This window comes from Hippopotamus amphibius, chromosome 16 (genome assembly GCF_030028045.1).
Source record: "Hippopotamus amphibius kiboko isolate mHipAmp2 chromosome 16, mHipAmp2.hap2, whole genome shotgun sequence".
NCBI classification, from domain to species: domain Eukaryota; kingdom Metazoa; phylum Chordata; class Mammalia; order Artiodactyla; family Hippopotamidae; genus Hippopotamus; species Hippopotamus amphibius.
In genome coordinates this window covers 48,944,870-48,971,794 of record NC_080201.1, presented here as the reverse complement: position 1 = coordinate 48,971,794, position 26,925 = coordinate 48,944,870, and the positions used below count along the sequence as shown (strand labels likewise).

The 26,925-nt window shown below is 46.8% G+C and overlaps 1 protein-coding gene across 7 annotated transcripts in view; it reads right to left on the bottom strand.

Annotated features, from left to right (window-relative positions):
- SIPA1L3 (signal induced proliferation associated 1 like 3) overlaps positions 1 to 23,694 on the bottom strand; it is a 240,434-nt gene extending 216,740 nt beyond the window's left edge. For 5 of the 7 annotated variants that reach the window (XM_057711283.1, XM_057711289.1, XM_057711288.1 and 2 more), the window contains exon 1: positions 22,818 to 23,694. The gene's annotated coding sequence lies outside the window, so the exon portion shown is untranslated. Of the gene's footprint in view, positions 1 to 8,057; positions 8,192 to 22,817 lie in introns of those variants that run through there. The other 2 variants (XM_057711285.1, XM_057711284.1) reach the window with 1 other exon arrangement.
- Positions 23,695 to 26,925: the final 3,231 nt, after the last annotated feature.

Below are 26,925 nucleotides of genomic sequence, written 5' to 3'. Positions count from 1 at the left end.
CACACACACACACACGCAGTGTACAGTGTACACGCAGTGTGTGTGTGTGTATATGTGTGTACATCTCAAATATGAATCTGATCCACTTTCTAAATCCAACTACCAAATCCAACTAGGAAACACAGGGACAGAAGAACTCGTTAAATACCACCACAGGTATACAATCAGCCAGATACAGACAGTACAAAATCTACAAGACAAAAGACATGGCTTCTCTCAACAAATAAACTATTAAAGAAAAAAAAAAAAAAAAGAGGGGAGGGAGGAGGAACCTGTAGATTAAACGACACATAATAGGCATGTGAACCAAACCCAGCAGTGGACCTTGTCAGGTCTTGATTGGAACAAATCAATTCTAAAAAGATATTTATGAGAAGATCCACTCATTGTACGCTCGATGATGACATGCAATTATTGTTAGTTATTTTAATCATGACAGTAATACTGTCATTATGTCCTTAAAGAATCCTTATCTTTCACAGATCAATACTGAAATATTTAGCTTTACAATAATCCAGTGGGAGAGGGCAGTGGCGGATATATATAAAACCAGGTGGGTCATGGGTTCCTAAGAGTTGATGCTATTTACTTTTCAAAAGCTGTCTAGAGGTGAAAAACGTAGGGTGACTCTGAGAAGACAGCTCCTGATCACTTGCACTACCAACTGCTAATGATCAAATCACATCTTCCTCCTGCTCAGATCCCTTCTGCGGCTCCATGTCACCCCGGGTCAAGCAGGAAGTCCTCACGGTGGCCCACGAGGCCCCACACATCGGCCAGCACCACCTCCCTCCTTTCATTTCCCACCACTCTCCCTCCCTTGTGGCTCTCAAGCCCTGCTGACCACTCCCCAAAGTTCCTCAAGCTGGCCAGGCACTGTCTCACCCCAAGGCCTTTCACTGGCCCTTATTTTGCCCCAAATGCTCTTCCACCAGATACCCACATGGGTCCCTCACTCCCCTCCTTCACCTCAGCTTCAATGTCATCTCATGAAGGAGGCCTTCCCTGACCACTCTATCTAAAATAGCACCACATGTTATTCACCCACAGTCCAAACATCCTCTTGTATTTCTTTCCTTTTTAAAAAAAGATTATTTATTTATTTTTTTGGTTGCATATGGTCTTGGCTGCAGCACGCGGGATCTTCGTTGAGGCATGTGGGATCTTTCACTGCAGCATGTGATCTCTTCATTGTGACCAGCGGGCTTCTCTCTAGTTATGGCATGCAGGCTCCAGGAAACGTGGGCTTAGCTGCCCCACAGCATGTGCAATCTTAGTTCCCTGACCAGGCATCGAACCCACATCCCTTGCATTGGAAGGTGGATTTTTTAACCACTGGACCACCAGGGAAGTCCCCTCTTATATTTCTTTTCACACCTGTTATCTCCTTCTGACTCACTATAAACTCCTTGTCTGTTTACTAGCTATCTTCCCTCTTATAAGCTCCATAAGGGTGGGGGCTTCATTTGTTTTGTTCATTACTGGCTTCCCAGAACAGTGTCTGTGCAAAACAGATGCTCAATAAATATCTGTGTAATAAATCAAAGAATCAAAAGGGGCATCATCTAGAGGTACCATCCTGGTGTCTGCAACCCCAGGAACATTTCAAAACTAGTAAAGTTGTTGGCTCCCTAATCCAATATTTAGTCTCCCTTTTAAAGTTAGTAATAGAATCTGATTTTTAGCTAAGAACAAGGCCATATGAAATACATTTCTCAGATTCCCTTGTAACTATATATGGTACTGTGACTAGGTTCTGGGCAAGAGTCTGTATGCAGAATTACTGTGTGCAACTTCCATTAAGTAGGGGTGCCCATCTGCATCCCTTCTTTCTTGCTTGCTGAAATATAATGGCTGGAGCTTCAGCAGCCATCTTGAACCATGAGGTAACAGCACAAGGCTGGTGGAGCAAAAAGGTAGGAGGAACCTGGGTCCCTGATTAGATACAGCCCTGGCCTCCTTATCACTGGGCTCCTTTATGTGAGAGAGAAACTTCTATCTTCCTTACGCCAATGTCATTTTGTTTTATAAGCAGTTTTCTATTACATATTTTTTTTATTTTTTTTTTATTTTTTATTTTTTTGGGGGTACACCAGGTTCAATCATCTGTTTTTATACACATATCCCCGTATTCCCTCCCTTCCTTGACTCCCCCCACCTCGAGTCCCCCCCACCCTCCCTGCCCCAGTCCTCTAAGGCATCTTCCATCCTCGAGTTGGACTCCCTTTGTTATACAACAACTTCCCACTGACTATTTTACAGTTGGTAGTATATATATGTCTGTGCTACTCTCTCGCTTCTTCTCAGTTTCCCCTTCACCCCCCGCCCCCTCCCATACCTCGAGTTCTCCAGTCCATTCTCTGTATCTGCAACCTTGTTCTTGTCACTGAGTTCATCAGTACCATTTTTAGATTCCGTATATGTGAGTTAGATCTATTACATATTGAATCTAATCCTGATACAGCTGGGATCACAAAGCTATGGTACAGCATGTGGAACACGTATAGTCACATATTCATACAAACGTATAAAAACGCCATAATTTGAGAACTGTTCTAGAGAGAATCACTGTGAGCTGGGGTACACAAAGCAGTATCATGGAATTGGGGAGAGAGAGAACAGAGGAGACAACCAAGGAAAACGGGGACACGAGAATCATAAAACTTTCTTTAGGTTAAACAGGCTGCAGCCCCAGGATAAGTAACCAGACTATATAAAGAACAATTACAAATCAATAAGAAAAAGAAGCAAAAAGGATGAACAGGCTATATCCAAAAGAAGAAAAATAAGTGAAAAGACTGCCTTACTAATCTTCAGGAGAATACAAATTAAAATCACAATGAGACTTCATTTCATATGCATCAGACTGACAAAAATAAAAAAGCTTTACAAAACCAAGTGTGACAGGTACAGAACAGCGAGAACTCTTACACATCCTTGGTGGGAATGTTTAGAGAACAGTTTGACGATATTTGGCAAAGTTACAGATGCTCACATCCTACACCCACCAATCTTGTGCCTAGTACCCACCTCAAAGAAATTCTTGTCCGTGCACATCAGGAAATGTGTGTAACAACATTCACAGTAGCCCATAAATAGCAAAAATAAAAACCTGGAAACTAATGAAATATACACAGGCATGGAATGACTAAAACAAAAATGTGGTATAGTCAGCCAGTGGAATATTACATAGCAGTAAAAAATGAAATACCACTATACCAAATGGTTTGGATCAATCACAATATTGAGTAAAAAATGCAAGTCCCAGAAGACTATGTATAGTCTGATATTATCTGTAACATTTCAAAAATAATTCTTTTAAGACAAAGAATGATAAACAAAAAATTCAAGATGGTGGTCACCCCTGGGAGAGCAGATTGGGGATTGAATGGGATATTCCACAGCTTCACATAAGTAATTGGTAGGTAATGTTCTAGTTTGGGGGCAGGTAGTAGGTTAATGGCTCTTCACTGTAATAGACATTTTTGTATAGACCAAAAATACCAGTGCATCATGAACCAAGGATTACGATTAATCTGATTCTGTACATCCAAAGGCCATCTTTAAAAAACGAATGCATTTACACATAGAAAGAGGTGAGAAAGAACATACGCCAAGTTACTGACAGATCAGATCAATGAGGCAGGAAGCAGCAGTAGAGGGATGGAATAGTAAGTAGTTTCTAGCTCATGTTTTGTTCTGCTGTCACTTACATATTCACTTCAACAAGAAATTTCTTTTAATAAATAAACTAAAGCAGTAGAGCACAGTGGTTTGGTACACACACTCTGGAGTCCGACCACCAGAGACTGCATGTGGACTCTACCACTCCTTAGCTGTAGGGCCTATGGCAGGTTAATTTCTCTGTACCTCTGTTTCTGCATCTGAAAAGGGGGTGACGATAACAGTGCCTACTTCACAGGGCCATTAGATGAAATGAGCTGGTTCACAGTTCCTCTTCACAAATTAAACCCTTAATGAGACTGACTATTATTATGATCTTTAGTCTAACTCCAAACATCTACATGGGAGACAAGAGCTGAGCAATTATCTGGTCCAGGCCAGCAAATGATCCTGGTCAGTTTTAGCCCCAGATGTGTCTACTTCTCCAATCCTTGCAGCCTCTGTAAGATGCCCAATGCCTCACCCATTCCGACCATTCCAGGTACTTACTAAACGGCTTATAAATGAATGCACGCTGCCTCAGTTTACCCACCATGTCTTTGGCTGTCTGAACAGACCACTCCTAGATGCCCACCCAGCATGTCCTTTCCCCCCGCTGCTCCCTTACTGACTCTTTGTCAGGGGTAGTAATAAGCACGGCTTAAAAACTGCATTTCTGAGATTTCCTTTTGGCAAGGGGTGGTCTTGTCACAAAGTTCTAGCCAAAGAGATGAAGCAGAAGTCTGCTAAGGATTTCAGGGAAAGCTTCGGTTTCCTGACAGAGGTACTATTTCTTTTCCTTAGAGCTTTGCTTCCTTCCGCCTGTAACAAGGATGTGGGGCTGGAGATGGGGCAGCCTTCTTATCACTACAAGGCGAAGGGCGGCAATGCAGGTAAACAGGAGCCTGGAGATGGCAACCTGCAGCACCACCTGGTCCTGATGACCTCTGCACTTTTCCTTCTGTGAGAAAATGAAGGCCGTGGCGGTCTCCAAAGATGGCCTCCAATAGGCCACACGTTCCAGAACTCAAGTCTTCTGCCTGCCTTCGCACACTGAATCTGGGCTGATGCTGGGCCAGTTCTGGACCTACGCCTTAAGAAGGTTTAGAAAGCCATGTTCTAAATCCGGCTACTGGCTGGTGAGACCACGTGGAAGGAGAGGTTCTGAGACTATAGAGAGGGGTCCAGCCATCTCCAAGGTTCCATGTGAGTAAAACCATCTTGAGCCCCATGCATCTTCTGACTCTAGCCACATAAGAGACCCCCATCAAAACCAGCAGAAGAGGGACTTCCCTGGTGGTCCAATGGCTAAGACTCCGTGCTCCCAATGCAGGGCGCCCACGTTCGATCCCTGGTCAGGGAACTAGATCCCACATGCTGCAACTAAAGATCCCGCGCGCGGCAATGAAGATCCCATGTGCCGCAACTAAGACCTGGCTCGGCCAAATAAATAAATAAATACTTAAAAACAAAACAAAAACAGCAGAAGAGCTGTCCAGATGAGCCTCAGTCAATCAGGGATTCATGAGAAATAATAAACTGCTGTCATTTTAAGGCATTAAGTTTTGGGGTGGCTTATTATGTAGCAGCAGAGAACTGAAACAGACTTCTAAGTGGGTACACCAGTACACAAGTTTCAGGAAGCCAAATATATTCCTTAACTAAAGTACCACCTAAAAATGAAACTTGCCAATATATCAGAAGCTCCAAAAAGATCTCTTGCATGTTCTGATTTCCAGCAAAGATTGTTAATAGGAAATAACATGAACTTTTCTCTCTCTTATTAGGTAATAAGTACTCATTAAGCACAACTAATCTGTATTAAGCGTGAGGAATCTATTAATCACTTTTATAATTAAAAAGCATTTAAAGTAGATGGTTCCACACTGTGCTGGACCTGGTGAGAACCCTCAGAAAACACATCTCCTATCTGGGCAAGAGGCCTCATTATAATAATACTACTTGCTATTCATTCTCAAAGGCTTAGAGCTTAACAAGCAGGCTGGACGTCTGCAATCTAATTTTTAAAACCTATCAATAAAAATAATAATTCGGAGAAAAAAAAAAAAAACCTAGAAGCAAAGGGAATGCACATGAGTAACAGCCGGGCCATATAAATTATGGTACACCCACACCTCCTTGTGTTATGCAGCCATTAAAAAGAGCAAATTAAAGCATTACCTGACAACTTGGAGGCATTTCCACACAGCACTGCCATGTAAGAGAAACAAAATGGGGGAAAATGAGGGCAATATTATCCCTTATAGTATAGTATTTCCCTCTATAGGATTATATAACCATGGAGAATCATGTGGAAAGATACATACAGTACTTGATTGTTCCCATGGGTGAAGAAGGATTGTGGGAGGATGCTTGACATGGGGGTGGGGTAGAGAGGAGCCCACACAAAAGGGACTGGAAAAACTTTTAAAGGGTTGAAACCAATTCATAAAAATAATTATCATCCTCATTTAGTGAGCACTCTCAACACACTAGATGCAGTGCTAATTAGGTCACCCCATGTCACTTTTAACTTCTCATTTAATGCAGGTACTATTAATTATTCCCATTTTCCAGATAAGGAAACTGAGGCCTAGAGAAGATAAGTGCTATGCCTAGGGCTTGGGCAGTGCTAGGACTTGAGTATTATGTGCAAGAGGGTCTCCAACCCAACTCCCAAACCACTGCACTTGGAGCTCAAAGGACACAGGCAGATGTTGTAGAAGCAGCTCCTCTGACACTTCGCACATTCTTAAAATAGCAGCAGGCTCCGAGGTGTGATGATGTATGTTAAGGCAGCACACACCTCAGTCCCTCTGTGCTTCACGCTGTTTCTCACGGGAGAAACCCGAGAGGGCCACTGACCTCACGCTACAGAGCCTGGGGAAGCCCTGCCCAAGATATTTTTACAGAATCGATTACTGACACCAGGAAGAAACGGATGAGGAGGTGTCCACTATTACACAGTCAGACTCTTGGAGCTCACCATTGAATTAAAAACTGTTCAGCCTCCAGAACAAGAATTATTGCCTGCTAAAGCAGAGCAGACTGATAAACTCTGTCTGGCCAGTTAATTCTTATTTCCAAGGCATTCCCTGATCCCCACTACGGCAGGAACACTCAAAAGGGCCTGATAATAAAGCAGGCTTTCCATATACATTGGGGTGTGTGTGTGTGTGTGTGTGTGTGTGTGTGTGTGTGGTGTCTTTGACAAAGCCTTCCTCACCAAAACTAACCTGCACACATCCCCTACACTCATCATGGCTAAGGCCATCTGTTCCATGCCACACGCACCCATGCCACGGCCAGGGCCCAGGCTACACAGGCTGGAGGGGCTGAGGGACAGGAAGTCCGAGGACTGGATGCTGCTGCGAGGCCCAAGGACCTCTGGGTAACCAAGGGGAGGGTGGGTGCACGCCGCCACCCCACCCCCGGCCGCAGATCTGAGAATATGTAGACATTCTCCTCAAAACCCAGATAGGAACAGCCACCCTTCCTCGGACATGATCATAAATTCACTCATAGAACAGTTTATCCTACACCTACCACATGCCAGGAATTGTTCTTCAAGGAGAGGGAGAAGTACCTGTGCTTTCCTGGAGCCTACCATGGGGCAGAAGGGGATGATAAACATGTCAAGTGGTCGTGCTATGAAGAAAACTAGAGCAAAACTAGGGCAGAGTAAAGGGCGAGAGTGTGATGGAGAAGGTGCCGTTTAAGGAGGCGAGAGGTCTCACTGAGAAGGTGACATCTGAGCAGAGCCCCGAAGGGGTTGGGAGCTTTGGGGATACCAGGGAAGTGGTTCCACGCAGAGGGAACAGCCAGGGCAAAGGCCCTGAGGGAGGCCAGTGTAGCTAAAGTACAGCCAGCAGCAGTTGCGAAGTTAGAGACACAGTCAGACAGGGAATGTGGGGGGCTGGGGGGTGGGGGGGGCAGGCATAGCTGGCACTGAGCGCCACTCTGTGCCCAGGCTGTGAGCGCCTTACACAGATGAGTCACTGCAAAGGTGGGTGGGTACGGCTCCTATTTCCCACTCCATCAGATGAGGACACTGAGGCCCAGAGAGGGAAAGGAACTCACCTGAGACCACACAGCTCGCCTGTACCAGGCTGGGATGCCCCACTGGTACAGAAGTGTGCATCCCCAGGGAGTTCAACATTCACCAATACCTCCTTCAGGGAGAAATATCCTCCATTTCCTTCTCACTCCCTCAACACTCTGCCCACCCTTTCTTCACAGTTAGCAGCAGACAGGTAAACACTTCATGGAAGAGGAGGGAAAAAAAAGAAAACAAACAAAAAAACCCCACAGGTCTAATTCCCGAAAAGAGAAAACACACCATTCACTCTCGCTACTTTACAAGTCACTACCAAATCTTAACAAACACCACTCACCTGAAAGACGTCCTGAGCACAGCCTGGATCACAAAGTAGGCAAGTGACTGTGAGGGGAGCTCCAGGCTCTCGGCTCCCGTCCTGGGTCCTGCCCAGGCCAAGGCCACCTGCCTGCGCCCAGCAGGCCGCCCCCGCCCTCGCCCTCCCGGTCAGATGGGTGGTGCCTCCCCCCAGCCTGCTCCGGGTGTCTGGAATGCGGAAGCGGGAACCTGCCGTGCCAGCTTCTAACAGCGACTTATTCAACAGCCGCAAGAACAACACGCCAGCCACCGGAGTTCCCCGAGAGATGGCTGGTCTTTGAGAACAGGCGCTGTGTTCCCAAAGAGGGCTGTTTTGCCAACGGTCCCTTTGGGGGAGGGAAATAAAAGGACTCCTTACTCATCAGACACATGGTGTGAGGAGCCTGAATGGGCTTAAGTGAAAGCTCAAGGTAACAAAGGCAGCTCGTTGGTTACCTCGGATCCAGGAACGGGCCACCTGTTCACTGACCGAGCCAGGGCTGGATCGGTGCCCAGAGCATCCCCTGGTGCCCAGAGCATCCCCTGCCTGGGGCTTGCCCGCTTCATTCACAACCCGAAGGTGGGCTCCTCTCCCCGTGCAGATGGGCAGCTAGCTCGCAGAGTAGCTTAATGATTAAGCACTGGGGCTGGACTCCTCCAGCCAGCAGGGAAGCACAACAGAATGGTTTTGGCTAATAACAGCCACCAGAACCCCCGTGCTCACTCTGCACAAGGCACTGTTCTAAATACTGTGTGTGAATTATCTCCCCCAACCCTCGCAGCCACCCTAAGTAAGCACTATTAGCATTCCTATTTTACATATGAGAAAGTTCAAGAACAGAGAAGTCACAGGCTAAAGGTCACACAGCAAGAAAAGTGGTGGGGAGGAGAGTTAAGCCAAGCAGAGCAACTCTGGGTCTCCAGTTAACCACTGCACTAGATCTCCTCTCAAGAGGAAAGGCAGGTGTCCCCAGCTGGGCCTCAGTTTCTTTATCTGTAAAATGGGGTGAGTGTGAGGAGTCGGTGAGAGCTTCAGTGAGCACTTAGCCCTAAGGCACAAAAATGGTCAATAATCACCAGCTGCAGTTACCACATACTGCCCTCAGAGTCAATCAGGTTCAGCTTTTAACTTCAAAACAGGGAGTAATTATAGCCACAGAGTTTAAATTCTGGGCAGCTGAAGGGAAGGAAAAAAAAAAAAAAGAATGACTCTGCCTTTGTTTTCATCCACAAAAAAATATATACAAAACATCTACTGAGTCCTGCACTAGGACACAGTGGTAAACAAAAACCACACAGACCCTGCCCTCAGGGAGCTTACAGTCCTCGGTGAACAAACTGGCACAAAATATTGAAAGAACAGCAGATACAGCTCACTGTGAGCCAGGCACTGCAGTGCTCTAAATGCTACGTGCTTGAATGCACTGAACTCTCTCCACAACCTAGGAGGACAGTACCGTTACCACCTTAAAGATATGGAAATGGAAGCATTGCAAGGCTAATGGCTTGCCCAAGGTCACACAGGAGTCTGAGATGGATCTAGCACTTGTGCCCAAGTGGTCTGCTCCACAGCCTGTGCTTCACTCCTCAGTCCCTCGGCCGTCCTGCAGGGCAACAGCTTTATGCTGGGTCCATAAGCAGTAGCAATAGGCACCCACAGGAAATGTCAGTCTGCAAAATGAATGGTCACTTTCATGCGATGTTGGGAGGAGAGGGTGGGATTATCAAATTGTAACTATTCAATTAATAAGTCACATCTAATACTTAATAGCAGGGCCACATTCTTGAGCACTTACACCATGAGCCAGTTACTTGCGGGAAGCACCTGACCCACATCCTCTCCTCTTTTCTTTGCTGCACCAGCTTGTAGAATCTTAGTTCCCGACCAGGGATTGAACGAGAGGCCTGGTGTGAAAGCACCAAGTCCTAACCACTGGACCATCAGGGAACTCCCCGCATCCTCTCCTTTCATCCTCATCAACGCCCTACGAGGCAGTCCTTCAAGGGGGAAACTGAGCCTCTGTGAGAAGCACCTTGAATAGAAATTGGTCAGAAGCGGGGAGAGGAGACCCAAGTGTTTCTAAGCAGAGTGAGTGTGCTCACGGACCAAGCACACTGCCCCTGAGACTGCTGCCTCGTCTCCCAGCTTGTGTTTCCCTGAATATTTCAGATAAAATATTTGGTTTCTTGACAAGACTGAGAACTCCTATGATACAGGGACTCTGTATACACATTCTTGAAAGTGGAAATGATTAGAGAACAAAAAGCTATGTCCTGATTCAAGTAATTACAAAATGAAGTTGGTAAGAACAATGACACAAAAATGTATAGGTACTATGCTTCCACTTTGTTTCCCTAACTTCTGCAGCAGATCCAATTGTTTGCATACCCAATATCCATCCCCCTCTCCCAGTCTTTTCCTAAACAGTACTCCAATTTTATTTCTGCAGCCGCACTCCTCCCAGCAGTCCTACCATCCAGGTGAGGATGCTTTTAGCCCCAGTGCTGAGGGTAAATCCTGATTGGCTCTTGCCTGTGATTGGCCCAAGCATGGTCATGTGCCACAATGCTGGCCAATGAGATATGAGGGGAATCTGGGAGGAGGGGCATCTAGGAAAGGTTTCCATATTCCTAAAAGACACATGGTGAAAGGTGCCCTCTTTGTGCTGCTGGATGTAGCCTTGTCAGGGTGTGATGACCAGAGCTGTGACAGTCATCCTGTGGCCACGAGGACATCCTGAGGACCCAGAAGACACACCAAGGATGGTGGAGAGGGCTGGACTCCTTACACGCATTGTGGAATTGCTTAATTATTCTACCCTGGTGCTGCCTATCTATGGGCTTCTTTGTTACAGATCATAAATCTCCTGATTTCAGGCCAATTTCACTTGGGCTTCCTATTATAGTAGATCAGTTGTTCTCAAAATGTGCTCCCAGGCCCAGGAGCACCAGTATCACTGGGGGACTTAGAAATGCAAATTCTCAAGCCAGACCTACTGAATCAGAAACTCTGGGTGGGGACTGGCAATGCAGAGCCCTGCAGGGGACTCTGGCACCTGCTCAGGTTTGAGGACCACTGCAGTAGCACAAAGTGATTAACAGTTCAGAGTGCAGCCTCCGGAGTCAGGCTCTGGGGAGCCAAGTCGTGTCACCACCATTTTCTAGCTGTTGGGCAAGTTATTTACATGTAGTTACCTCATCTGCAAAAGGGGAATAATAAGCGTACTTACGGGGTTGTTGGGAGGCTTAAACGAGTCACTTTGTGGGAAGCACCTAGCACAGTGCCTAGCACATAGCAGACACTGTATAAATTATCTATTTGCTAATGCCATTGTTGCTGTTACTATTATTTGCAGCCAAAGGCATACTAACTGACACAAATTTCTGACTGAACTCCCCCAAAGCTGGATGCATAAATCTTTTTACCTCCAGGACCCAACCCAGCCAGCGCCCTAGGGTTCCAGATGTGTGACTCTCTGGTCAGCACAGGGTTGGTGGAAGGCCTTTCTCCCGAGTCCAAACCATCGCTCTTCAGACCTCCTCCCACAGCCTGAGCCTCCACGGTCCCAGCAGCTACTCCTGGCCACTCCTGGCTGGGTACTCTCCCAGCTAGTCTTCCCAGTTACTGATCCAGAATGTCCACAAGTTCTGCCCAGCCCCAGAAAGCGCCCCTGCCATATGAGTCATGCCAAATATCTGGCAAGAGCCCAGGGGTGCCTTCCCTCTGGGAGCTATCTGTGATTTCAAACCTGGTGGCACCAAGATGCAGAAAGCCAAAGAGTGACTAATGCCACCCCTAGATAAGGCCGCAGTAGGAAGGCTTCTTGTCAGGCTTAACAGTGAGATGGGGTATGGGGCTATGGGTGGGGCAGGGATTTTGCACACACTGTTGGGCTAGCCGATAAAGAGAGGTGTGGGTACAGAAAGGGGGATCCCGGCCCTGGGGCAAGAAAGGATGGGTCAAGTTCCTTGGACCCTGGAAAGGAAGCTATTAGGCTGAACCTCATAAAACTGCCAATATTCAACCACTCTTGACCCACAAAAAGGCAATTTCATATGGTTCAACCTAATATAAGCCAGGAAACCGACTCGGTGCAGTGTTAAGGAACTGGTCAACAAGAAATTGCGATGGTGGTGGCCTCGGGGGAAGGGAATGGGTGCTTTATTTTTGTCCCTTTGGTTCCATGCACGTGTGTCTACTATTCCAAACTTAATGAAATTTATCTTTTTACAACCCAAATGGGAAAATCATTTGAAAAAGAATAGATACATGTGCATGTATAACTGAATCACTTTGCTGTACACCTGAAATGAACACAACGTTGTTCATCAGCTATACTCCAACATAAAGTTAAAAAAAAAACTTAATGAAATTTAGTAACTCAATCAACCCTGCAATATCATCCCATCTCAGAGAAAAGACAAGGCTGCACTAAATGCTAAGAGCTCTGCAAATCCGACACTTCTCTGCTACCACACCCTCCCACTCTCTCCTCCTTCACTCTGCTCCAGCCCCTTTCTCAGGACCTTTTGCACTGGCTGCTCCCTCTGCCCAGAAACCCCCACTGCTCACACTGCCTCACCTCCTTTAGGCCTGAACTCAAGCCACCTTCCAAGGGAGGCCATCCCTGGCCACCGTGTCTAAAATTTCAACACCCTCCACCCCAAAACATCTCACATTCCCTTTCTTAACTTCTTCTGCTTAGCACTTACTACCATCTAACACAGTACACATCTTATTTATCTGTTTGCTGTCTGAATCCCCCACTTGAATGAGAGCCCCGGAAGGGGAAAAGCCTTGCCTGACTTGCTCACCCCTGTAAACCTAGTACCTAGAAGAGCATTCAGCTGGGCGAATACCTGTTGAATGAGTAAGTTTAAAAGTCAGAATCAGGGACTTCCCTGGTGGCACAGTGGTTAGGAATCTGCCTGTCAATGCAGGGGACACGGGCTCGATCCCTGGGCCAGAAAGATCCCACATGCCGAGGAGCAACTAAGCCCGTGCGCCACAACTACTGAGCCCACGTGCTGCAACTACTGAAGCCCATGTACCTAGAGCCTGTGCTCCGCAACAAGAAGCCACCTCAATGAGAAGCCTGGGCACCGCAACGAAGATTAGCCCCTGCTCGCCACAACTAGAGAAAGCCCTTGCACAGCAACGAAGACTCAACGCAGCCAAAAATAAATAAAATTCACCTCACTCCAGTCGGAATGGCCACCATCAAAAAATCTGGAAACAATAAATGCTGGAGAGGGTGTGGAGAAAAGGGAACCCTCTTGCACTGCTGGTAGGAATGTAAGCTGGTAGAGCCACTATGGAAAACAGTTTGGAGGTTCCTTAAAAAACTAAAAATAGAACTACCACATGACCCAACAATCCCACTACTGGGCACATACCCTGAGAAAACCAAAATCCAAAAAGAAACGTACCATGATGTTCTTGCAGCACTATTTACAATAGCCAGGACATGGAAGCAACCTAAATGCCCATCAACAGATGAATGGATAAAGAAGAGGTGGCACATATATACAATGGAATATTACTCAGCCTTAAAAAGGAATGAAATTGAGTTATCTGTAGTGAGGTGGAAGGACCTAGAAGCTGTCATACAGAGCGAAGTAAGCCAGAAAGAGGAAAACAAATACCGTATGCTAACTCATATATATGGAATCTAAAAAGATGGTACTGATGAACCCAGTGACAGGGCAAGAATAAAGATGCAATTGTAGAGAACAGACTTGAGGACATGGGGTGGGGCGAAGGGGAAGCTGGGACGAAGCGAGAGAATAGCATTGACATATACACACTACCAAATGTAAAGCAGACAGCTAGTAGGAAACTGCTGCATAAAACAGGGAGATCAACTTGATGGGTGATGACTTAGAGGGATGGGATGGGGAGGGTGGGAGGGAGTCTCAGGAGGGAGGGGATATGGGGATATATGTATAAATACAGATGATTCACTTTGTTGTACAGCAAAAACTGGCACAACAGTGTAATACAATTATATTCCAATAAAGAGCTTTTATAAATAAATAAATAAATAAATAAATAAATAAATAAATAAATAAAATTAAAAAAACAGAAAGAATCTGTGTCAGCGTTTGGGGTTTGCCACCCTCAGATCCAACACGTGCCAGGTCTACACTGGGAAACCCGGAAAAAGCAAGCTGGCTAAACAGGTGACAGTGATCCTAATTTCTCTCCATCCTAGACACACCTCAGAGCCTGTGAAGGAAAAGGAAGGGCAGAACTGATGAAGGTGCTGGGGACAGATGCTCGAGGGACCCGGACGGGCTGCAGGACTTCGCCTGCCTTCGTCCCTACAAACCAAGAGCGTGGTATAGAGAAAGCTGATCACCAGGACAAACGGTGCCAGCCTCGAGCAGGAGCAGGGCCGAGCCCCTGTTTACATCAACCACTGCTACCCACCTGGCAAGCAAACCCCGAGCAGAAACCCCCAAAAGAGGGTGCCCTCTTTTCCTGCCACGTTCACACAAGGATTTCGGCCCCACACTGACTCGCTGTTCAGTTAGAGACCCCAAAAGAACAAATGCAATAGGAACCTCTGCTTGATGTGAAGCAGGGCAGGGGTGCATATTTGCTGTCAAGGAGTTTTATCTGCTGGCTTGATGAGACATATCATCAGGTCCGCGGCACCGTCACGTGCTGCATCTTGCAGCTTTGTCAGAAGTCAAAAGTCAGAACTGAAAGGGGGCACTTTCCCTGCCTCCTGCTGCAGTGCTGGAGGCAAACCAAATACTGGATTCTGGTTCCGTGTGGGCCCCTAACAAAGGCACATCAGAGGAAGGATCTGTACACGGCTGTCCTGAGGGGAGGATGGGGGAAGGATCTGAGGCCTCCTGCTGGAACACGTCTTTGGAAAAAATGTGGGAGGGGCCCCACGGTCAGGTGCTGGAGGGAACCAGATCTCAGGGAAGAGGCACCTCCGCAAACTGACTCAGGGAACCAGTGCCCTTGTGGTCCATGCTCAGAGCAGCTGGGGAAGTGTTTGGCCGCTGGAGGCTCACCGTTGCCCTGGCTGTGACTGGACACTGCTTTACCAAAGGGGTTTCCAAAGCTGTGAGCCACATATTGACTGGTATGATAAAAAGAAAAAAAAAATCCTTTTTACTATATAAGTGGACTGGGCAGAGGCAGGGAATTCCTCCATACTATACCTGAGCTTGAAACATACAAACACTGAGTGAAATTTGTTATATACTTGCTTCTAACTTTTCATGGTGAGATATTTCAAACACACAAAGGTGAAAAGAAGAGTATTATAAACCTCCTCCAGCCAGCTTCAACAGAATCACCCCAGAGCCAATCTTCATCTCTTTACACGCCAGTACACTTGACCCCCTCTACTCCCTACCTATCTGTACTATTTTGAAGCAAATCCCAGACATCTTAACAGTTTATAGGTATTGCAGAATGTAAGTCTTTAAAGTAAGGGTCTTTTCTTTAGTAGAACCACAGTATCATTATCACACCTAAAAAAATAAACAAGAATTTCTTAATAATGTCAAATATCCAGTGTGTTTTTGTTATTTTAAAGAAAGGGTGACTTCCCTGGTGGTCCAGCGGTTACGACTCTGCACTTCCAATGCAGGGGGCGCAGGTCTGACCCCTGGTCATGGAACTAAGATCCCACATGTTGCGGCACAGCCAAAAATAAAAAAATAAATAAAAAATAAAAAAATAAAGGGGAAGGGCAGGTTCCAGAATCACAGAAAAACCCCACGTCCAGAGAGATGTCCAGCTTCCAGGCCCAAAGGGGTCTGGGACCTGCTGCAGGGCTGCCCTGGACCAGGAGCTCAGAGACCACGCGCAGAGCAGAGAGGCTGCAATTAGTCAGCGAGGCCCTGCTGCTCACGCCATTTGGCCATCTGCCGTCCACGGAGAGACCAGAGTGAGCGTTTAAGAGCCTGGACTTGGTTTAGGTTTGAATCCCAATTTTGACACTCACCAGCTTTGTTATTTGCATTTCTCAAGACCTGAGTTTCTTTACATAGGAAATGTGAATAATAAGAGCATCTACACCATGGAGTAGTTATGAGGATTAAATGAGCTATAACATGAAAAGTACTCAGAGCAGTGCCTTGTACACAGTAAGAGCTCAGTGAATGTTAGCTCGTATCAATAATTCAGCCAACAGACACTTAGTGAGCATCTTTTACCTGCCAGGCACTGTCCAGCAGTAGGAGTTAAGAGTGGTAAAGAGGTTAAAGCTCTCCTGAATTACCACCTGGAGACAGGGGCTGGCACCAGGTCAGCCACCTGGGGACATGAACAGATTCAGACTCTCCAGCACCTGCCTTGTTTGGGTAGGAGGCCCAAACACTCCTTGCTCCTGAGATGGGGAACCCTGAACCAAGAGAGTAAATAAAAGGTCTAAAGACAATGACTCCCATAGATGAAAGAGTTCCTGAAAGAGTCCCCTTCCCCCAGCCCCCCACCCAGCAATGCCTCTGGATCAGAGCAAGGGCAAGACTCACCACTGGGTAAACTCTGCTGTCGCTGAGCTCACAGAAAAAGGCCACACAGCTCCCACAGGAAGCCAAGCTGAGAAGGACAGAGGAGACAGATGAAAGAGAAAAGAGGCTTCACACCCAAAGGATGGGCTTTCAATAGGCTGGGTCCTTTCCTTGTTTCCTTCACTCACCCTGCCCACCGTCCTCAGTCCCCAAAGACCCTTCTCCTTCCTGGGCAGTAAAGACCTGTTACCACGAAACCTCGAGCTCATCGTAAGGAGGGGATCAGCCAGTCACTCAGGTCTAAATCAGCACCCCAGCACCAACGTAAAACTCAAGGATCGGTGCTGACAAACTCTGGGAATTCATTTTGTGTGATGAGTCCTTCCTATGGTTTTTGCTGCTCAAAGCTCAGACCCCATCCCTCAAACCCTCAAACACTAGCACAACATATACAACAGAGACTTAAGAGTATGGTCTCTGCACCTGAGTTCAAATTCTGCCTCCATCACTTCCTAACCGTGAGCAACTGGCCTCTCGTTGCCAGACCTCAGCTTCTTCACCTATATAGCGGGGATGATCAGGGTCCCTGCCACCTCAGAACACAGGTCACACACACCAAGCACACTGCCAGGCCCCAAAAGGTGCCTCTGATGGGTGACAGCTGTAAGTTTAGCTACCCTTGCCTATGATAAATATGCTTTTCATCACTCATCCGCCCTTATTCACCAAGATAAAACAGAAATGGCATCTTCGATCTATCACTGTGAACCTTGACCTACATGTGAGTCTCATACCCTAGGTCCACACTGCCAAATACATGTGGCTACTGAGCACCTGAAATGTAGCCGGTGCAAATGGAGATGCTGAAGGTGTAAAATACACATTGTATTTTGAAGACAATGTGAAAAAAACAATGTAAAATATCTCAATAATTTTTATACTGACTACATGTTGAAATGATACTTTTTTTTTTTTTTTTTTGGTGCTGTGCCACATGGCATGGATCTCAATTTCCCAACCAGGGATCAAAGCAACACCCCCTGCATTGGAAGTGCAGAGTCTTAACCACTGAACCACCAGGGAAGTCTGAAATGACACTATTTTGGACTAAATAAGATCTATTATTAAAATCAATTTCCTGTTTCTTTTTACTCTTTTAAATGTGATCCCCATAAAAATCTTAAATTCTGTATATGGCTCGCATTGTATCTCTAATGGACAGTACTGGTGCAGACCCTTGAGAACCAGAGTCTTCTTATTTGACTCCACACTGTCAGTGTCTAGCATGGTGCCTGGCACACACGCTGGGTAGAAAAGAAGTTTCACAGATGGCTGGATGAAAGATGCTCTCCATACTTTTCCTGGTCATAAAAGCAACCACTATCATCCTCACATCTAACCAGGCCTGCTCTTCATTCAAAATACTGAACAACCCTTAAGGTCAAAGCTATACCAAATCAAAATGGACACAGTCATGGTGGCTGGAACAGGGTCCCAGAGCCTCTGCAGGGCCAGGCATCAGCACTTTAATTACTGAACTGTACTTTAATACTTTAACGGTCTATCATGCTGGCCTGGTGCTTAGAAACACTCTTTCCCCGATGGGGCCTAAGTCCTTTTACAAAGCTTACCCAAATGGGACACCACCTTGTTCAGACTCCTTCGACACCACGCCTCATTTCTTGCTAACTTGGGTCTGGTGTGGCAGCCACGCAGTCGACCTTGTTTTATTTGAGGACAGGCTCTGCTGAAGGGCCTTTAGTTTTGAAACAACCAACTGAGTATCCCAACGGAAACTGACCCCATCGTGTCTTACTGTCAGTGGAAACGATGCCATATCCCCAGACCACTCCTGCTGCCACATGAATGAGGTCCTAAATATAGTCCCCAGTGCTTTGCAAGTCAAACAACGTGGAAAGGAAATGCTGCACCCACTTCTTAAACTTGCCTCAGCCTAGTAAAGAGGGCCTAGGAAGAGGAGTGTGGCATATGGGCAAACAGCCTGGACCCTGGAGTCAGCTTGCGCGTCTGTAAAGTGAGTTCCATATATTTATCTGCTTCACTGGGCTCTTCTGAGGATTAACTGAGGAAGAGTGTGAAATGCTTAGAAGAGAACCTAGTACATACTAAAGTACTGGGAAATGTTAGCTGCTATTACCATCATTATTATTTTACAAAAAATACAGTAGCGTGAACTTGAACAATGGGAATTCACCCTTCTCCAGCCACAACGATACTGTTTTTGTAGCAAACTCATTTCCACATCTGAGCCTTTGCACTTGCTGCTACCTCTGCCTGGAATGGTCTTCCCCCAGCTCTTGGCACAGCTGGTGCCTCTTGCTTATTCAGGTCTCAGCTCAACTGACTCCCCTTCAGGGAGGCCTGGGAGGCCTTCCCAGGCCATATAAGCTAAAGTAACCATCCCTTCCCCACCACCAGTCTGCCCCACCCCCTCTCTCCATCCCTTCACCCTGTTATTTCCTCCATCTGAAATTAAAACCACCTGAAATTACCTTGTTTATTGCGTGTCCCCTCAGCTAGAACGTAAACCCTAGGAGAGCAAGGATATTGTCTGTCTTGTTCACTGTCCAGAGTTTATGCTTTTAGCTGCCATGCTATGTATGCTGCATATGTACCAGAATGCTTACTGGATGTGTGTCTGTGAATGTAAAAGAAATCCCAGAAACAACTTAAGTGTCCACCAATACGGAAATGGTGGTGTGGAGCATGGTCTCTCCACACTGAAGAATGTGGGTCTAGCTGTTAAAAAGAATGGGTCAGGGACTTCCTTGGTGGTCCAGGGGCTAAGACTCTGCACTCCCGGTGCAAGGGGTCTGGGTTCGATCCCTGGTCAGGGAACTAGATCCCACACGCTGCAACGAAGAGTTGGCATGCTGCAACTAAAAGATTACACATGCTACAACTAAAGATCCCACATGCCTCAGAAAAGATCCCGCATGCCACAACAAAGACCCAGCGCAGCCAAATAAATAAATAAATATTAAAAAAAAAAAAAGAATGAGTCAAATCTGTATGTAATGACTTGAAGAGATATGCCCTATCGAATATTTAAAAAATCAAGTTACAAATATGTGTGGCTTGATCCCTCCTTTTTGGGGGAGTGGTGAGGGAGAGGAAGAAGATGGTCAATATTTGCATACGTACATCCACATAAGCACAGAAAAAGGTAAGTGAGAGCATCTACCCAAGTTTCCAAGAGCAGAGAATCTACTTTGTTCTCAGACATCTCCAAAACCTCACACTGGATCCTCAATAAATACTCACAGTCTGAATACATAGTTGTCTTTGAGGGACGGGAGTTTGGAGTTGAGGGTGGCACCTATTATTTTCCTTACATCTCTCTGTATTGTTTGAGATATTACTATGAACATGTATATCTTTGCATAACTTTTTAAAAGCCAAATTCAACCCATTCACACACATACACAAATTAAGGCCAGGACCAGAGCAGTCCTAAGAAACAGGAGCAGTGTCGGCTTAAAGAAAGCACAAATGCACACACTGGTCCAACAGCCTCTCATTCTAATAGCTAAAAACAAACACTTTAGAGGAAATGACTGTTCAATTCTTTTATTAAAACATACAGACATTTAATTTAGATTTGGGAAATTAAATACATAACAAGGTTACACTGTTATCATAACCTGTGCCATTTTTTTAAACCAAAGTTTGAAATATAACAGCAAAATACCTTTTACAGGGGAAAAAAAGGCGCCAATCACTGCACATTCTAAATTCCATTTTTGATTTACCACCTAACAACTGCAATGTCTGAAAAACAGGCTCATGTTTAACTCTGACCATTCCACACAGACTGCTAAAAAACCCACGTGCTGTTGTCACTAACAATTAAGACCAAGATTTTTTTTAAGTCATTGCTTTATTTCCTCAGATTCAAAAAAGCACTTAGGGGAAATTCCCTGGTCCTGGGTTCGATCCCTGGTTGGGGAACTAAGATCCCGCCGTGCGGCATGGCCAAAAATAAATAATAAAAAAGCACTTAGGTAAATGCAGTGGTCATCACAAATTTTAGACCACCAGTTCTTATCACCAAATGAAACTACAATGACAGATCTGACAACAGACTCACCCTAAACACAGAGCTAATGAATTCCCTGCCCAGCCTCTTCTTGGGTGTGTGTGTCACCTCCCAAAATGCTCAGGATGGCCCTTCCCACAGAGGATATTCTAACCCGCTGACATGGTGTAACTTTTCAGAAAGAAATTTAGCGACTCAGCTGAGCTCTGCCAGGCTAAAACTGTAGAAACGGGCCCCCTGAAAGCCAGGGCTTTACTCCATACTTGTGGCCATTGCAATCTGGCCAAGTCCATAGTGCCTTCTCAGCGCCTTACTTATACAATGTTTCACATTCATTAATCCTTGGTGACTTGAAAGAAACAACTCGACCTTGTTGGAAATGGCCAAGGGGGACTTTCAGTGCCCACAAGATGGGAGATCAAAACAGGCCAATGAAATGGTTGCTATGAAATAAGACAGCTCCATCCTTCTCGCCAATCAACTGAACCTGGGAAGCCTCCAGGAGAAAAGCAACTCCCAAGCTTCTGGCTTGGCCCATTTGCCAAGACAGTGACTACTGGGTCTGGGAGGAAAAGGAGTTTAGGTTGAACATTTTGAGTTCATGGTACCCAGGGGACAGTCACCAGGGGACATCAAGGAGCACAGGCTCCACATCTGGAGCTGGAGCTCAGAGGGCTAATTGGGCTTTGAGACAGAGTCAAGTGCTGGCAGCAGTGGTACAGTACATAAAGCACTAGAGTGATGTGTTGGCTTGTGGGGAGGAGTGTGTGAGAGCTGAGCAGTGGGCTTCTGAGAGCGAGTCAGTACCATTTCTTCTCGGGCCCTTATACCGCAGTATGTTCCACAATTTAACCTTTGGTGAATAAAAATTGGAAGGGAGGGTAACATTCACCTTGTCCCTACTCTGCCCTGTAAATACAAACACAAGCAGCAAAGGTCTATCGAGAAAAACAAGACATGTTTATTAAGTGCTTACTATGCACCTAGCCCTGTGCTGAACACTAAATGTGAATTATCTCCTGGAATCATCAAAACAACCCTGACACAAATGTCCTATGACTACCATTTCACAGATGGGACACTGAGGCTGGGAGTGAACATGTGGGAGAGCTCAGGGCTGTCATGTCACATCCCACCACATTTAGGCAGTCTCTGGGCCAGATGGAGAACACTGAAGAAGAACAATTATAAGAGCTGCTACTTAGTGAAAGATGGTTCTGGACTAGGAATATAATCTCAGCAAATCCTTACAACCCTCTGAAGCTGATACTGTTACCCTATTTTACACAGATGGAAGCTGAGGCTGCAGGAGAGGAAGTCAACCAGACCAGTTTTGAGTTTGGCCCACTGGAAGACCAACACTACAGCCAGAGCCCCACCCTAAGGGGGTCTCTGAGAAAACACTGGGAAAACACTGCATAAATGGTACCATTTATTAAATGCTGACTATGTGCCAGCTGCGGCTCTAAGAATTTCACAAATGGTATTTCTCGTTGCATCCTCAAAATGACTCTACGAGGTGGCTGCTATTAAAATCCCCATTTTACAGACAGAGAAGCCAAGGCACATAGCAGTGAAGTCTGTCGCCCAAGGTCACACAGCTGGTAAATGGTAAAACCTAAATTTGAACTTGGCTCTGTCTCCCAAACCAAAGCTCTTAACAAAATAATTTCAGTTAACAGCAGCCACCCTGCATTGAGTGCGAACTATGGACTCGGCTCACCCTCAACTTACCACATTCGGTCGATAGTACCTTCACCCCATTTCTCGGGAGCTAACAATAATGCAAATACGTAATAAGTGCCTTCTATGTGCCAAATGCTATATTCACCAGATCTCAACATCTCAACAGAATTCCCAGCAAAAGACAGTCACTCTTCTTCCCCGGTCTGACCGAAAGGGGAAACTGAGGTTCGGCGCGGTTTCCCTGGATCGCACCTCCGGAGTGGCAGAGCCAGGACGCGAACCCACTGCTACCCGACTCCCATGCCACGCTCTTCCGCAACAGCGCCGGGTAGCTCGTCCGGAAAGTTGAAGCATGCGGGCACGAGTCCAGGTCCGGAGGGCTAGAGTCCCGCCGCCGCCGCCCCCAACAACCGGTGCCCACACCCGGCCGTCCGCCCGCCCAGTCGCCCGCCCGCGCTGACCCTCGGGGTTCGAGTGGACACCGATTCCCCACCACCCTTGCGCGAGGCCGACCCTGCACTCGGAGCCACATACCTGGGCGTCCCGGCTGCCCGCCCCGCGGGCCCCACGACCGCGGCGTCCAGAACCGCGCCGCTTGCTGGAGACGCCGCCAGCTCCAGTGGCCCGAGTGACTTCCAGGCTGCCCACTTCCAAGCCGCTTAGCGCGAGGCCTCCTGGGAACTGTAGTTTTGCCCTAGGCAGCAGCAAGCTGAAAAAAGCCTGGCGCGCAGGTGCTGCCGGGAGCGGTAGGCGCGGCGCAGCGCCGCCTTCTGGGAGTGGTAGTCCACCTGTCGCCTCCGTGCCTCTCGAGTCTCCAGAGTACTTCCGCAGCCCCGAGGGGCGTGAGGGATGGAGGCGTGTCTTCTGCAGACTCCAGCCCGCGGACCGCGCTCTTCGCTCTGCGAGGTCGGCTTTCCCCTTTTTCCCAGCCCTGTCCGCCTCCTCCCTTCCTTTGGTGGATCCTCTTCCTCTCTCTCCGCAACGCGCGAGGTACTTACCCCAAGGGCGCGAGCCTCGGGAGAGGCGGGAACAGCGGAGCAGAGCGCTAGACCCCCAACACAGGGGAGCGGTGGAGAAGGGCGTCTATGGGCGCTCGCGCACGCGCGCTCGCCGGCCAACTCCCGGCCTAAATTGCCGCGGGCCCCCGCGGAGAGGACTTTTTTTTCCTTTCGAACGCGCGCGCGCGCGCGGGGTCTCGCGCTGGGCTTTTTCTTGCCGGGCGCGCGCCAGTGCGCACGCGCGCTCACTCCCCTCGCCTCGGTCAGTCCGCCGGGCGCGGGGTTGGGGAGCTAACCGTTTTGTTGACCGAGTCCTCCCGCAGCATCCCCAAGGTCGCTGCTCAGGCGCTCCTATTCTAGGTCTGGTCCTTCACTTAGGTTCTGAGTGCCGCCACACACGCCGTACCGGTCCCTTGTCGGGAGTCCGGTCGTCGCAGGTAACAGGCGCGGCCCCAGCCTTTAAGAGGCAGACACGCCCTTCTTCCCTCCCACGCGGAGAGCAGGGACGCCGGAATGTGTTGGGATTCGGGTCTGGTCGCCTCCCAGCCTATTAGGCGGCTCCGGAGCTCTGCCTTCGACGGGAGTCTCAAGACCACCACCCAGGGGGTTGCCCTGGAGGCCCTGTTACCTACCATTCGCTAGTTGATTGCACATTCTTAGGGTAACCAGTGTTTGTTGAGTACCTACGGCCTGGGAAATTTTGTTCAAATTTAGTCCACCTGCTGACATAATCAAGGATCTGACCCTTTTTTCAAAAATTGGATGTTGTCACTCCTACTCCATTAGGGGTTACCCAGGGAACTGGCTAAAATTGCAAGGTTCTCTGGTCAAGAAAACCCAGTCAATACGATTCCCACCTCATCTTCCTTCCAAGAGGATGCTCAGTAAGACTGAGCTGGGAAGCATATATCTCTTCTTCCCGAGAGAGGGCAGAGGGTTATTCATTTGCTCGCTCATTCATTCAACAAAATGTATTAAGCACCTACTTCATGCCGGGTTGGGTGAATATGAGGACACCGGAGAAATCAAGATAGACTGGGTTCCTACCCCCAAGGAGCAAAGTCCAGACCACCACTGGACAGTGATAATCTAAAGCAGTACTAATAGAAATATAATACAAGCCAAATATGCAATTTAAAATTCTACATTAAAAAATTAAAAAGGTGAAATTAATTTTATTTAAGCCAGTATATCTAAAATAAGTTGTTTAATGACAATAGATTTACAATGCTTCAGTTTTTTAATTTAAGTTAATTAAAACAAGCATTAACAATAATATTCATTTGTGGCATGGGTTATAGCAAAAGGTTGGAGACTGCCCAATTTCCTTTAATAGAAGTTTAAACAAATAATTCAGCCACACAGTGGAATACCATGCAGCTGACAACTGTTGACTACTGATGAAAAATGAGACAGAACTGTATGTTTTAATATGAGTTATCTTTAAGATTATTGAGAAAAGTGTATATAGCATACTGCCATTTGTATAAGAAAAATAATATATTTTACATATATACTTATATGTACAGAACACCTGTAAAAAGACACAACCAGGGTTACCTTTCTGAAGGGGAAACAGGACAGGTGACTTTCTCTTTAGTATATGTTCCTTAATATGTTTTGAATATTTTTACCATGTCCTCTTTTTAAAAGTTGTTTAATTAATGGAGGATGATGGATGATGATAAGTCATAGAATCATTGTTTAAGAATTAAGTGAAATAATATATTTAAAATGCCTGGCTACCACTTTACAACCTTAATCTGTTCTGGATGCTATCACTACTCCCATGCTGGATAACTCTCCACCCAATAGAAACTAGCCCACCCTGGTAATATATTTGTCAGCCTGGAAAATTGTTTCTTTCCATAAAGTTAAGTGCATTCAAGTCCCAGCCCTAGCTGTGAAGTCACTTATAAGGCCACAGTAGCAGTCCCAGGCCTGGGAACAGACTTGGGCTCCTTATCAGTAATGTCATTCAAAAAAATAGAGTAAGCCAAGATTGATTGACCTTGGGCTTTACAGTACCTCTGACTTTACAGTCAACTGATGCCAGCCAGCTGGGCTTTCTGCATCGTTCCCCAAACGTGAGGGAGCAAAGCTATAGGATCCATGCAGGGCTTTACCTCAAAGTGTGGAGCACACATCACTCTTCTTTTGGGTGGTCAGGTCTCCTCCTTATATGTACTCAGAATACTTTGTTCTTTTCCTTGTTAAACAGGGGCCCAAGTGTCATGGAGTGCAGTGCCCCCTAGAGCCAATTCTCTGTATTACAAAGGCAGGGCTCATGGGATGTGGGCTTTCCATCCCACCACCACCCACCTTGGAGTGGACTGCAGCCAAGAAAAAGGATGTGGTGCCAGCATCAGTGCCCAGTCATAGACCTGATTTGTCTCTATAGTCAGCACAACTATCTCAGCCCCCAAATTCTGACTCCCCTAAGTTGGCTGCAGGACTTGAATGCTCCCATTAGAACATCTTTGGGTTATCAAGATACGAAAAGTCAAGACCTTTGGGATTAAGGCATCTGGAGCTCACTCTGGACTTGCTTTTGAGGACAGGTAATGGGATTAGGGAATCAAATGTGGGGGATTTTAGGCGAGGTTTCCATCCATCTATGGGATGGGAGAGTGGCAACAACAACAACAAACAGAGGTTTGGGGGTTGAAGGCCTTCTTTCTCACTAACTTCCAAAGAATATGTCCCCAAAGGGTCTCAACTGATTTCTTTTTATAGGCTGGTCAAAAGAAGCTGGACCCAGAGGAGATATTAGGAAAAATGGAAACTGATGGCAATGATTGCAAATTTGTTGACTACAAATGACTCCTCTCTCAGCAGCTCTGGGGCCTCAAGAAGGAGCCGGTGGGGTAAATCTGAGCTGTGGAGCCCTGGCCAGCAGGGCCATTCACTGATCCATTTCCGCAGAGCACAGTGGCTCCTGAAAGGTGGACAAAAGAGCAGCAAGTGCAGGGTTACAGGGGAATAGAATGGAAAAAGATATGGCAGGAGGACAGCGCACAGCCTTGGGGAGAGTGGACAGAGACAGAGGGAATGCTAATGTCTGAAAGCCAGTCCCCAGTTCCCATTAGTGAGTTTGTGTTAGCATTAGCTAGGAGAATCTCTTACTCCTCTGAAATGATAGAAGAATCCTGAACTGTGAGCTGGATCTTAGTCTTGAATCTGCCCTGTGTAGCTTTGAACACATCCCTTTTCCTCTGTGAATTCACAATCCTTATATGTACAATGGGAATAATGGTATCTGACTCTCAGAATTCTTTCAAGAACTAATGAAGTGGACTTCCTAGGTGGCGCAGTGGGTAAGAATCTGCCTGCCAATGCAGGGGACAAGAGTTCGATCCCTGCCCCAGGAAGATACCACATGCCGCGGAACAACTAAGCCTGTGTGCCACAACTATTGAGCCTGCGCTCTAGAGCCCGTGAGGCACAGCTATTGAGCCCATGTGCTGCAACTACTGAAGACCACATGCCTGGAGCCCATGCTCTGCAACAAGAGAGGCCACCGCAATGAGAAGCCCGCGCACCACAAGGAAGAGTAGCCCCCGCTCACTGCAACTAGAGAAAGCCCGTGTGTAGCAATGAAGACCCAACACAGCCAATTAAATAAATAAATAAATAAATAAATT